The sequence below is a fragment of the Bubalus bubalis genome, chromosome 15 (assembly GCF_019923935.1).
Source record: "Bubalus bubalis isolate 160015118507 breed Murrah chromosome 15, NDDB_SH_1, whole genome shotgun sequence".
Classification (NCBI taxonomy): Eukaryota; Metazoa; Chordata; class Mammalia; order Artiodactyla; family Bovidae; genus Bubalus; species Bubalus bubalis.
Genome location: NC_059171.1, coordinates 69,653,878 through 69,668,547, shown reverse-complemented (window position 1 = coordinate 69,668,547; position 14,670 = coordinate 69,653,878). Strand labels below are relative to the sequence as shown.

Below are 14,670 nucleotides of genomic sequence, written 5' to 3'. Positions count from 1 at the left end.
TCTCACAGTCAGCAAAAAGAACGACACTGGCAGTTAGAGCCCGTCAAAGTAAACCATGTAGTGCCTAAAGCAAGAAGGTACCGGCCCCCCCAAAGCTACTGGCTGGCAAATAAGACTAGAGTATCAGGTTAGCAGGCGTGGCTGAAATGGACCATCTGCTTCAGTCAACAGGTAATAGGAACAAAGATGGCAGCATTAATGTCCACTTAAAAGGAGGGAAGAAACCATGGTTGGTTCCAGGGCCTGGCCTTCCTCGCTACTGACTGTGTGATCTCAGACCACTCTTCACCTCTCTGGCCTCATTTCCCCAGGTAAGCTTGGTGATGGCCAAAGAACTATCAAGCTCTTCTCATGCTTCTCTTTAGCTTCGTCTTAAGCACTGGTCATTGCCATAGCATTTACTTTTGACTTGGACGGAGAAATCCAGCAAACTCCGCTTTACCACTGTAAGCAAACGAGGGACAGAGGGTGTCGTTGACCTCACAGTAACACAGAAAGTCACTGATGAAACCTCCAAACCCCAGGAACTCCCAAACCCGGGCTCTTTCCCTCCTACTGGTTAATACCACTCTGCTCCCATGCTGGATTCTAACTCACCTTTGTAGGAATTCACACCCTCCCACACTACTGGACGTGTCTTACAGTTACTCAGCAGTTCCTCAATTAATGCAGGCTGGTGAGAAGTTATCAATGTCACTGGATTTTGTTTCCTTGCCCCCACCAAAGGCAGCTGCTTCCTTCACATTGGTATCAATCGGGCCAGGAAGTTTCTTTTTCCCTGCAATCTATTGTATGCAGCAAGATCAGAGGGATCTGTCAAATGAAGGATGGAACCAGCTGGTCACGTGGAGATACTGGCTGGCCCCTCTGGATTGGGCCATCCCAGCCCTGCTGGCTGGTTGGTCAGTCCCCTGTGCTAGGGGGTTCCTCTGTCTGATAGTGAGAACAAAGGAGTGTCGTTACGATAATTAATCAGAAGCACCGTCATCATGCCAAAGAACCTTTGGTCTGTTCCAAAGCCAGCTAGGAAACCGACCTCACCCCCTTCCTCACAGCCTCCGGTCCATCCAAGATTGAGGGATGAAATGTGTCTCCTGGAGGCAATGTGTCCAGGAAAACAAAGATTTTCTGAGGATCTGTGCGGACATCAGATGGGACGTCTACTCATCTCACGGCTGAGAAAGCTAAGGTTGATCAATACCAACATGTATACAAGTATATAGTGCATGCAAGACTCTATTCTCTATTCTCAGACATGCTCTGATAGGCAGAATAGTGGTCCTCCAAAGATGCCCATGCCTGAATCCCTGAAATTTGTGACTATATTGGGTTACATGGCAAAGGGGAATTCAGGATGCAGATGGAAATAAATGGCTAAAGTGTTCACCTTAAGACAGTGAGATCACCCTGGATTGTTTCTGTGAGCCCAATATAATTTGCAGTGTCCTTAAAAATGGAAGAGGGAGCCAGAAGAGAAAGATGTGAGAAAGGAAGAAAGGCATGGAAAGAGGACATGCAGCTGGCTTCAGAGATGTTGGAAGGGGCCACAAGCCTAGGGATGCAGGCAGCCTTTAGAAGCTGGAGAAGCCCACAGAAGGAACCAGCACTGTGTTCCCTGGTGGTAGAACCCACCTTGGATTCTAACCTATAGAACTGTAAGATAATTAAATCTGTGTTGTTTTAAGCCACTAAATTAAAAGGCAGAGACATCACTTTGTTCACAAAGGGCTGTAGAGTCAACACTATGGTTTTCCAGTAGTTGTGTATGGATATGAGAGTTGGACCATAAAGAAGGCTGAATGCCAAAGAACTGATGCTTTTGAACTGTGGTGTTGGAGAAGAATCTTGAGGAAATGAACCCTGAATATTCATTGGAAGGATTGATGCTGAAGCTGAAGCTCCAAAACTTTGGCCACCTGATGCGAAAAGCTGACTCACTGGAAAAGACTTTGATGCTAGGAAAGACTGAGGGCAGGAGGAGAAGGGGACGACAGAGGATGAGATGGTTGGATGGCATCATCAACTCAATGGATATGAATTTGAGCAAACTCTGTGACATAGTGAAGGACAGGGAAGCCTAGCATGCTCCAAGTTCATGGGGTCACAAAGAGTCAGACACAACTGAGCAACTGAACAATACCACCATACCATATACCAACAATACCATATACCAATCAAATTACATTCAAAGAGAGAACAGATGACTCTCTTCCATTCCCTTGGTGTCAACTTCTCAATCACTAAATCAATGATTCCCGTGGCCAAGCCAAAACCATAACCACCAGTCAATGCCCTAAAGGAGTCCACATCATGCCAGGAAGTCAGACATGGGCAGAAAGAGAAGGGGTCTGTTCCTGCTCTCCAGATAGAAGGAGGTCAGAGACCTTCCAACAGAGGAAGATGACTCCCGGGTTGAAGAGCCCAGAGAGAAGGCTAAAGATGGGATGGAACTTGGGCTCAGGTGCATCAGGATAGAGCGGGACAGGCTGTTAGAGAGCGGGACAAGCCATCAGAGAGCGGGGAGTCCCCACTTACTGAGGACCTGCCATGAGCCAGACCCCAGCAGACACCTTCAGACAGGTTCTTCTCACGAGAGCCCTGGCACAGGAATGAGACGCCCATGTCACAGCTGAGGACGCTGAGGCTCAGGGTGGTGAAGTGACTTGCTCACAGCCCCAGAGCCAGCTGCTGGTAAAGCTGGGGTTGAACCTAGCCCTTCGCTGGCCGGAGCCCACGAACCCCTCAGGCTTCCAAAGAAGAAAGGCTGCAAACAAGTCATAAAAGTCAAAGAAAGACACTGGCAAGTTCGAAAGATAAGATGAGACCTTGCTTACCATGACTGACGCCCCACACAAGGGTGACTGTGATCAAAGCACAGGGGTCAGGTGACAATCAGGCGGGCTTTAAACATCACGCTGAGAGGTCAGGCTATTTTTACAAGTGGAGAGGGATGGGGTCGGAGCTGTGCTTTCAGAATTTGGACTTGGCCATGGGGAGGAGCATGGAAAACAGCACAGCTGACATGAGACCTGGGGCGGGAGGCAGGGCAGAGGTGCAGGGCGATGGAAGGAAACAGGAAGTGGCACCAACAAGAAGGAAGCAGAGGCAGGACTGCTGGCCGGAGAGGGGTCCAGGGAGAGGGAGAAACCACTTCTTCCCTTTCTGATGAGGATAAGATTATGCCTTGAGAACAGGGCTTCCCCCCAAAAAAAACCGGAGAGGAAGAACCCTGGGCACGTGTCCCCTACAGAGGCTGCAGTACCAAATCATGTGGTCGTTCGAACCGCCTCAGTCTACACTGGAGCTCCATCCATCGGGCGCTCTGGCCTCAGGCCCTGGGTGACCCAGCACTGCCCCTGCCCCTGGTATCTCAGGGCCAAACCCAGGCACAGAGATCAATGGAACCCGAAGGCAAGTGATGAGAGATGGCAAGAAAAATGGATGAAGAGACCGAGGTGCAGCAAGGTAAACAACTCGCCCAATAAACAGTGAATGCATCCCAGAATCAAGATGCTAACGCAGGCCCTTATGTATAGACCCTGCCTGTACCACTCAGGGACCCAGCGGGAGAAGTGAAGGAATAAACACTCTGATCTTGTTCCCTTCCTACCATCGGGCCTGCCAGTGTCTCTGCAACCGAAGCCCGAGGGCACAGGAGCCTGTGCAGCACCACGCCTACTGCATCCACACCGGTAGGCCTTCAAGTGGTGACATGGAGGTTACCCAGGACCTCATCACTCCCACAGCCAAGACTCCGCAGCAGGAGGCTGCCTGCCTCTCCGTACAAGGGCAGGATGCCACACATGCCTCCACCCCAAGCTGGTCCAGCACCATCATCCCTCTCCTTCCTTCCTCATTCCCACTTCGGGGCCCCGCCCTGCTTCTATCGCATGCAGAAACCTCATGTGGCCTTCTTTAGTCAAGGCAGGCCATTGGGAGCAGCTGTCTCGAGAGAGCAGGGCCAGCTGATGCCACCGCCGGCCAAGCTGCCCACTCCAGGCCCTGGCCCACCCTGGGACCCTCCCTGCCAGCCCTGCACATGAAGACCTGGCTGCCAGTAAAAAGAAAGGGCCCCTATCTCTGATTCCACAGGGCCCCTGATAAGAAATGTCATCCCTTGCTGTGTAATATTACCCAGCCAGATAAGAATCTCTATCAAGCTCAAACACATGGCTGGCCACAGAACACAGAGCCCGCTGGAGTAGGATCATTTATTTGCTTACGCTGAAAGCTCTGGGCAGCCGGGAGAAGCACACTGAATAAGAGACTAAGAGCCAAATTAGAATCTATCTGACTGGGGGAGTCAGGATTTTCTTCCTCTGCAAGGATGAGGCCCCAGAGGACACCAGCAGGCCCGCCTCACTTCTCTCCTGACTCAGTAGGCGCCTTCACCATCTTCTTTCCTCAAAGGGCACTTTCACTTATGTGATCACATTTAATCCTCACGACAACCTCAAGGGAAGCATTTTTAGCCTCCATTTACAGGTCAGGAAACTGAGATTCAGCAAGGTTAAGCAACATGGCCAAGGTTACAGAGCCATGCCAGCTCACGGAATCAGACCCATCAGGTCTGACTCACCAGCCTGCTGTCAGATCAGCTGCTGGGTCGCTCGGCTGTTACAACTAAATTAGTCACATCAGCCTGATGGACAGTATCAGCTACACAATATCATCTGGAAGGTCCGTTTCAAGCTGCTCTCCCATCTCCTTCGAGTCTCTGTAACCTGGGGAATAAAGAAGCCTGGCAGAGCACAGAAACTCGAGGCAGGGGAGGGGAGGCCAGGGATGGTACCCAGGAGACGGAGGAGGGACACCCAGCGCTTCCACTCCTGCCGCTGTATTTGAGGAGTAGGAGGCAGAGAGCACTGTGGGAAGAAAACTCCCCCTGTGTTCATCATTCAGGTATTCACAGATACTAAGGGAAAGGCTACGGTATGCCTGGATCTAGACTTGGTCCAGGCAATAATTACCATTGCAAATGAACAGAGTCTGCCCTGAAGGAGGGGTCTGTCTTGTGGGACTCACGGATCAGCAGAGTTGGGAACCACAGGTTGTGAATGCAGATGCAGGAAGTCCAGGCAGCTGATTTGGGAGTGCTGGATGTGCACCGCCTGAGCCATCAGCACAGTCTGCACGCCGTGCCATGCCCTCTTTTTTCATTTTTTAAGGTCAACTTTGTTAACTGGATGTGAGGGGAGCTTGGGGGAGAGAGAATGATGCATATATATGTGTGGCTGAGCCTGCTTTGCTGTGCACCACAAACTAACACAACATTGTTAATTGGCTGTACTCCAACACAAAAACAAAAGAGTTAAAAACAAGATAAAAAGTAAATTAAAAAAAATTCAACATTGTTAAGGCCAACAGCAGTTAATACAACTTCAAGACTGTTCCGTATCACTACATAAAGTCACCCCAGCGGTAAGAAAGCGAAAGTGAAGTTGCTCAGTCCCGGCCGACTCTTTGCACCAGGATCCTCCATCCATGGGATTTCCCAGGCAAGAATACTGGAGCAGTATTCCGCTGTATGGAGGTATTGTGATGCAATCAAGCGATACCCAACCAAGGAGCAGGTAAATTGTGTCTCATTGTGGGAGCTGAATAGGTGAAGCACAGGGGACTCTTAGGGAAGGGAAAATATGTCATATGACACTACCATGGTGGGTACATGGCCTTACACAGTTGTTAAAAAATGTTCAACCCCAAGAGTGAATCCTAATACAAGCTATGAACTTGGGTGATAATGATGTTAGTGAGTGTAGATTTGTCAGCTGTAACAAATATACCATTTTGGTGCAGGATGTTGCTGGTAAGGAGGCTGTATGTGGACAGAGGATATATGGGAACTCTATACTTTCACTCAACTTTTCTGTGAACCTAATAATAATAACAACAACAATAATAATAAAATCAATTGATCAGGCAAGTATAAGTTTAGCTAAAAAATCTCAGTTCCATCTGCTTTCTATTGACAATTTTTTTTCCCCTAAATTTGGGTCATAGTCTTCTGCTTCTTCATATAGCCAGTAATCTGATTAAAAACCAGGCACTGAAGACAGGGTTAGGAGATTAAGAGGTATAAACTACTAAGTATAAAATAATCGACAAGCCTACAGGGAACATAGATAACATTTTATAATTACTATAAATGGAGTATAATCTATAAAAATTTTGAATCACTATGTTGCAAACCTGTAACTAATAGTGTTATAATCAATGTAAAATATCATGTATGAAACGAGTTGCCAGTCCAGGTTCGATGCACGATACTGGATGCTTGGGGCTAGTGCACTGGGACGACCCAGAGGGATGGTATGGGGAGGGAGGAGGGTTCAGGATGGGGAACACATGTATACCTGTAGTGGATTCATTATGATATTTGGCATAACTAATACAATTTGGCATAACTAATAAAAAAGTAAAGTTTAAAAATAAAATAAAATTAAAAAAATAAAAATAAAATAAAAGCTAGGCATTGTATGCCAATAAATATAGAGAAATAAGTAAATAAAAAAGCCTCACTGTTTGCTATTTCAAGCAACATTGAGATGAAGATGCTGTTCACATCACCTGCACCATGCGTGTGTTTGTGCAGAATGAGTTCTAAGAATTCAGCCAGCATCTTTAAGCCTGACTTTCCCTGCCCCCTTCACAGTAGGCATAAGAAAGTCCCACTCTTCACCCTGACAGCGGATGGCCCCCGGTGTACCTGCCCTGTTCAGAGACTGGCAGGGACTCCCCTAACAGCGTCTTCATACTCTGTGTTGAGCAAGTGTTGTCATTCTCACAACAGCACACGAGCGAGCAAATATGTGTCTCTTGGGTCGCCAAGACACCATTTCTTCTGGCTCTGCCTTAACTGGCTCGTGGTAGTTGAGTTCAGGAATAAAGCAGAACACAAAACAAGACACCTACCTCTCTCTTCATCCAAACTGCTCCCAGAACTGGTAGGCTTTCTTCTTTTTCTTCTGGACCCTGAGATGCTCGAGAATGCAGAGAACCCAAGGCTGGAGAGAGGCAGATCTTCCACGGGACCTCAGAACACTTCTGAAATCACTGCTCAGCCTAAGAAAATACAGTAAATCAGTGTCAAGTTATGCAATGTGGAACCCGAGGTACCCTGAAAGAAAGCACCCATTACAAACAGAAAAATCTTCTAATATCCAGAGGCAAAGAGAATACGTCTTCACGGCTGAAATAAAGTGGAAGCTGAGGTAAAGGAGGTCATCTTTCATGTGGGAGGCTGGCCATTCACTGGTAGATGCTGAAGAAAGGAGAACAACCATGAGTAAGACCAAGCCGCATTCCTCTGGGAGCTCTGAGGGCACTGAGGGAAATGCTGTGGGCCACATGGGCCAGGAGGGAGGGACCAGGAGCTCTGGGAGCAGAGGAAGGCATCACTGACTCGTCCTGCATAGATGAGAGAAGAGGATATTTGAGCTAGGTATTGAAGAGCAGACATTCACCAGGCAGGGAAATGTGGGGAAACTTTCAAATGGTATTAATAGCACATGTGATGTGTAGTCTGAAAGAACAGTCTGCCAGCACTCAGGCTGTAAAGGGGATCCCTCACAGGCTGTGCTAAGAGTTTGCTGCCGCCGGCCGCCAGCCACCTCCCTCCCCACCCCCCTACCAGATGACCAGATGCTATGGAGACTCACAGAGGCTCCTGAGCAACAGAGTGACAGATCAGATCTAGGTCTCAGCATCACCATGAAGGATCAGCTGGTGAGTGGAAATTCTCAGCCATGTGGGAACCAGTCATCCAGCCTGCAGAACAACAGACAAAGTGGCAACAACAGTGGCCTACGGAGCCAGCTCTCTGTCTTCAAATCTCAGCTGCCCCTGCCAGCTTGAGCAAGTTACTTATCTAGTCCCTGTACAGCCTTCTCATCTGTGAAATGAGGTAACACCAGCACTGCCCTCTTAGTGCTAGCACCTGGACTGTGAGTGAGATGAGCTCATATACATAAGGTGCTTATCACAGGGCTCAGGACACAATAAGGGCCCAAGACATGGCAGCTTTGGGACCACTCCATCTCCTGTGTTCCCCTACAATCCTCTTTCAGCACTGACAGTTCATCTGAAACACAAGTGGTGATGAATCTGAGCGAAACAAGCATGGTTTGCTTTAGGAGGGCTGGAACCCCAGTCTGAAATAGAGTTTGGGAATTTGCCAGCATCCTGTCAGATTTCCCTACATCGCTGTAAGAGGATGACCTGAGACAGTGGTTCTCGATGCTGCTGCACCATAGAATCACAGGGGAGATGTTAGAATGCTGATTCCCCGGGCTCTGTGCCTAAGTCAGGATCTTCGGGGGTTGGGTCCCGGCAACAAGATTTTTAAATTCCTTAGTTAATTCCAAGGGAAACCCTGTTCGAGAACAACTGACCTATGAGCTTCCCTCATGGCTCAAAGAATCAGTCTGCGATCCAGGAAACCCAGGTTCAATCCCTGGGTTGGGAAGATCCCCTGGAGAAAGGAACTGCAACCCACTCCAGTATTCCTGTCTGGAGAAACCCATGGATAGAGGAGCCTGGAGGGCTACAGTCCATGGAGTTGCAAAGAGTCGGACACAACTGAGTGACTAACACACACCCGTGACCTGAGTCAAATTCAGCAGGAAAGGGAAACCTGACGGAAGGGAAAGTGCCGCGCTTCGAGCTGTGTCACCTCCAGAGGCACTCAGCCCTCTGGGCTTCTCCCCCACAGGGCGGTGTGACGATGCCTGGACCCCATATACCTCACAGGGCGGTGGGAGGCGACCCGGGGCTAACAGATTGAGAGAGCCTGGGTCACTAACGCTGTGACATACCCCTCAAAGCTCTTCTGGGAACAGAAGAGGGTACCGCACCCCAGTGATGAAACCAGGAAGGGAACCAGTGGAGAAAGCACTGTGAGATGCAGAGAGCTAGTAACGGTCTTAAGTCCTCTCACTAACCGGCTGTGTTCCTAGCAGTCCCAACTTTTTGAAGCTCCGTTTCTTCAATTGTTGGCTAGGGATAACCAGATAACTAGATTGACCTGACCTACCATTCAGACGAGGGGAGAGTGGGGTGCAAGACAGGAAGATGCAGGTTGAGCCATGAAGAATCAGGCTCATGCAGAGCATTTTTAAAACTGTTTGACACTCTCACCGCACTAGGTCTTTGTCGCAGCATGTGGCTCTTTGTTGAGGTGTTCCGACTTTAGTTGCAGCATGGGGGATGGGGGATTTTAGTTTTCCAACCAGGGATCGAACCTGCATTCCCCTGCATTGGAAGGCAGACTCTTAACCACTGGACCACCAGAGAACTTCCCATGCAGAACATCTTGATTGAGCATTTTCCATATCTTCCCTGGAATGTGAAAGGTTCTGGAGGAAGAAATGGCCCCTTTGACAATAGTCGTGACTGAGGGGCTGCAAGCATTTCAGGAAAGTTTTCATCTGGGCAGGCTGGGAGGGAGCCTGCCGGGGTCCAAGTGGGGTGGGTGATAGGCCAGCAGGGAAGGGTGTGGTCCAGGGCTGCCCCGGCCGAAACGTTAAGATAGGAAGTGCTATCTAGGAACAATGGAACCACAACACCGTTGTCCTAGCCTGAATCTGACAAAAGCGGATAAGACTCCAGGAAACAGTCCTCCAACAGCTGGCCAGAGCGGCTCTGACAACCCGCGGGCTGCCTTATTTCTTCATTCATCCATTTGCTCAGGTGCCCTGCAACAGTGCCCATCAACCTCATACCAAGATCTGTGTTAGATGCTGGGGACGCCGAAGTGAATAAGGTTCGATCTGCACACTTAGGAACCACAAAGATAAATAAGGCAGAGAAAAGAAGCAACATCTAAGTATAACACTATGTGCTAAAACACAGCAACAATAATAATATCAATGGCTGACTCGACACCAGGAGACATGCTTGACATTTTATATTTCACATCTCAAATCCTCAGTGTCCTTTCCAAGCAAGAGTCCATGTTCCATTTTACAAATACAGAAACTGAGGCTCCGAGAGGCTGATGACTCGACACAGATCACACAGCAACTTGGAGGCTGGGCTCATATCTGAATTCAGGGCAGCGGTGCTCCACACTTGAGCTCCTCCCCCATGGCTCACTGCTGTAGTTCAGAGAGTCACGAGAGAAGAAGACAGAGGACCCGCCCCCCTGAACCTCCTACAAGTACTGTCCCCCTCACTTCAACAAAACAGTTTAAAAACCATAACAAGCAAACAAGAAAGAAAAAAAAAAATGAGGCTTGGCACCCAGCCTGGGCTCATCATTCCATATGTGCTGACAAACCAGCATCCAACTCTCACAGCGTCTGAGCCGTGGAGCAGAGGTGGGAGGTATTTGGGAAGTAGCAGGCTTGGGGTTGAATCCCGACTTCAGTATTTATACCTCCCTGAACCTCAGTTTCCTCATCCTAAAAATAGGAGCAATAAAACCCACCTGAGAAAACTGGGACAAGATCCAGGACACAGAGACAATTTCCTGACCTTTAAAATCCCTGCAAAACGCCCCCCAACAGATCTTGGGGGAAAGAAAACAGCAAGTGGAAGTACAACCTGGAGAGACACTGGCGCATTTTAAGAGCTCCCACGTGGAAACAGACACCACATGGGAAGCATGGTGTCTCCACAGAGCGCTGGTTCCCTCCCTTTGACAAGGCAGCCCTTCGAGAAGGGCAGGAGCTCGCTTCAACCCTGCTGCCACACCTGCCCACCTACCTGGGCACCACCCCCTTAACCCTCTCAGGATGGCAGCCACCGCTGCCCAAGTTCTGCTCAGAAAGCCAGGGTACAACCAAACAGGGGTGTCCTGGGGCAGCTGCTGCAGGAACGATGATCACTATTACCTTCAGTTAATGTTTACTGAATCCTGACTTTGTTGCAGTCACTATGCTTAGTTTTCCTTTTTTGTTTTACCAGCAGGAAGGCAGTCATGGTTTAAATCAGAATTTAAAGCATCAGACTTGAATGTCTCCAGATTCCCCCACTTGCTCAACCTTGAGCTAGTCACTTTACTCTCTGTGCCTGAGTCTGGGCTGCAGGTCATCTCTAAAATACACACTCCTGGGGGACTTCCTTGGTGGTCCAGTGAGTAAGACTCTGTACTACAGGGGGCGCAGGTGTGATCCCAGGTCAAGGAACTAAGATCCTGCATATTGCACAATGCAGCCAAAAATTTAAAAATAAAATTGACACTCTTCCATTTAGCCTGTATTTACTACTATTTAAATAGTAGGGACTAAAACATTAAATACAACTAACAGGGACTTCCCTGGGGGTCCAGTGGCTAAGACTTCCTTCGCCTTCCAATGCAGCGGGTGCAGGTTTAATCCCTGGTCAGGGAACTAAGATCCCATACATCTCACGGCCAAAAAACCAAAACATAAAAATGGAAGCAATAATGTAACAAGTTCAATAAAGACTTTTAAAAAATAAATTATAAAAAGAATTAAATACAAGTAACAGAGATCTCAGCATTTGCAGGGAGCGGGAGGGGGTAGGGTTAGGGAAGATAGTCAAGTAAGTACACAGAGGGTCAGATTAACAGAGATCAACAGAGGGAAGGAAGGCAGAGGGAGGTGGGGGTGAGGTGGGTACTGTTTATACAAGAGCGGCTGAAAACATCTCTCAGGTAAGGAGACGTTTGTGCACGTGTGTGTGTGTGCATGTGCACGTATGTGATATTTATTGAGCATTTACCATACTCCAGGTAGCCACTCCAGGCTTCGGTTAGGTTTTTCATGCACAATAACTCATGTGCCTTGCTGACATCCCTAGAAAGAAGACCGTGATAGTTTCCCCACTTTACACAGGACAGAACTGAGGCACAGATTGCTTAAATGACTTGCTCAGATGACCAAGGTGATGAAAAGCAGAGTAGGCTGTGGGCCTCTGAACCGCACACATTAATTCTTCCATTCTTAGAACCCCTTTTGCCAGAGAGTGAGGCGCTGTGAATCGTTACTGTGATCACTGTCAAGAGGCTCATAAGAAAAGAAGGGAAAAAGGCAGAGGATGAAAGGAGAGGGAAGCACAGGACGACTCACGGCACAAAACACATGTTTGAAATTCATCTGGAAAATACAGGGGCGGAGGCTAGGCTTTTGGCCCTCTCTGTCTCTGAGATGCTCCACCTTCACTCCCTTTTTATTCACCTTAATTTCCTCTGAAGGAAGAAGACCTGATGTTCCACCTCTATTTCAGGCTGACTTCTGATTTGCAACTTTGTTCAAGGTCCTCTTGGCTCCCACTCAAAGGAAAAAGCCCAGGACAGCTCGTGCCCTTCTCAGGGCCATCGTTCCAGAGCCAACACTGGCGCTTTTCTGCTAAAACTGCATCCTCCGGTACAGGAGGAAGGGAAGGCTGGGCAGCCCGTGATGGTCCTGCAAGGTCCCAGGAAGCAGACGAGGTAACACAGTAGGCTCCAAAGTTGACTCCTCCTTTGAAAAACGGGCACCTGCCTCAGAGATGCATACTCCAAAAGGCTCCTTTGTAAAGACTGTTGGAGAACTTGCTTCCAGGAAGTCTCCACAATGCGCTTTTTCTCTGATTTCCCAGTGAACTGGAGCTCCTGGAGGCAAGGCTTCAGGGTTTTGCCCCGTACATCTCGCATCTGTAGGGACAGTGTGCCTGACCAGTGGATCCAGAGATGGATGGATGCAAGGGAAGAAGAAAAGGGAAAGGGAGAGAGGAAAGGAAGGAAGGTGTGCAGGAGGGTGAGGAAAAAACAACAACAACAACAACAACAAAACCTATGACATAACATCAGCGGAGGAAGGAATAAAAGCAGAAAACAGATAAAAGCAAAGTATTACCATTAATATGTGTTCCTACTAAGTTGCTTCAGCTGTGTCTGACTCTGTGACCCTATGGACTGTAGCCCGCCAGGCTCCTCTGTCCATGGGATTCTCCAGGCAAGAATACTGGAGTGGGTTGCCATTTCCTCCTCCAGGGGATTTTCCTGATCGAACCTGCATCTCTTGTGTCTCCTGAGTTGGCAAGTGGGTTCTTTACCACTAGTGCCACCCGGGAAGCCCATCCATTAGTATGGAAGAGTTGGGGGGCGGGGAGGGGAGGGCTGGGAAACATGGAATACTACACAGCAGTTAAAAATGAATAAGGTGTGTACACACACAGAGAAGAGCTACAAGATATACTGCTGAGTGAATACTGAATACACTAAAATATCTCATCTCCTCCAGCTCTGAATGCCACAGAGTCCATGGAATCAGGGACAAGGCTGGTGGCTGGACCTGGGATTAAGTCCTAAGGAGGTCAGCTGACCGAGTTCACTGTCTTGCAAATACTCACACCCACAAGAAAAGGAAGGTCACGCTTCCCTCTAGGCCTCCAGGCAGTATCCATCTTATGACCCGGTTTCCAGTCTGACTTTGTTTCCACAGTACCTTGAAAATACTTGTACTGGTTTCAAGACAAAAAAAAAAAAAAAAAAATCAAATGAGCGTTCCTCAGTTTCCAGCCCCCAGCCTATGATAACCCAGGAAGAACACTGCATGTATACAGAGTTACAAACTGAAGAACTATGGGCTCTTTCTGGCTACAAATTTCACCCATAGGATGTTTAAAATACTTCTGAATTCACTGCTTACATCTAAAAATCCAGGAAATTTCCTTACAAAGTCCAAAAATGTATTTGGCAGCACTGGTCCCACACAATGCAACACCTGGCAGGATGCTGAGGGCGGGGTGGTCCTTTATTTAAGGTATGTACCCTCCCAGAGGATAAGATGGTTAGATAGCATCATAGACTTAATGGACGTGTATTTGAGCAAACTCTGGTAGATAGCGGAGGACAGAGAAGTCTGGTGGACTGCAGTCTCTGGGGTCGCAAAGAGTTGGACACAACTCAAGTGACTGAACAACAGGCCTCCCAGGGGTGGTTGGAGTCCTATCCCTCAGAGACAACCAAGCCCAAACTCAACACAGAAGAAGACATCACTGCTCAGAGAGGTGAGAAAACTTGCCCGAGGTCACACAGCAAACTAGTGGCAGGATGGGAACCAGGACTCGGCACTCCTTACATCAAGGCCTGTGTCCCTTCTACCTGCCAGGCTGCACTTCCTCTCATTCAGAGCCAGTCACAGCCTTAGAAAGTAGATGATCCATGTGACAGCTGGCTAGAACAAGGCTCCTGGGATCACCCTGAGTCCAGAGCAAAATGCAACTCAGGCAGAAGTGACGCCTCAGACGACACAGGGGCGCGAGCACACAGCACCATAATTAGCCCAGACCTGGTCATAGGAACACCTCTTGTGCAATGTTATTCTTTGCTTCATGGTTTCCACATCCAGAAGACCAATACTTCCCTAAAAATCAATTGTCCCCAGCAACCCACCTACACAGTTCTTGGAAAATATGGGTTAAGCATTCCGCCTCACACACACTAAAAAAAAAAAAGGGGTGGGGGACAAAGAGGGCGGGAAAAATTCATCACCACAGCCTGTGTACTTTTCATTATTTGTCCCAAAGGTTTTTCGAGTCACCAAGTTCAAATGACCCTGTTCCTTGGAGTTGCAGAACTATTTTTACCAACACTTGCTAGAAAGGAGGCTTCACGGGTTTTAATAAATGCTATTACTGGCTGTCAAGAGACACTACATGGCTTCAAGAGGCTGGAGGTTTAGGGAACTGAAGGTGGCCTGGCAGGAAGAAGAGGCCGAG

At 48.4% G+C, this 14,670-nt stretch overlaps 1 long non-coding RNA gene across 3 annotated transcripts in view; it reads right to left on the bottom strand.

Annotated features, from left to right (window-relative positions):
- LOC102402027 overlaps nucleotides 1-14,670 on the bottom strand; it is a 183,905-nt gene that overhangs the window by 17,851 nt on the left and 151,384 nt on the right. For all 3 annotated transcript variants that reach the window (XR_006545050.2, XR_006640050.1, XR_006640051.1), the window contains one exon: nucleotides 6,916-7,065. This is a non-coding gene — a long non-coding RNA (uncharacterized LOC102402027). The remainder of the gene's footprint in view (nucleotides 1-6,915; nucleotides 7,066-14,670) is intronic.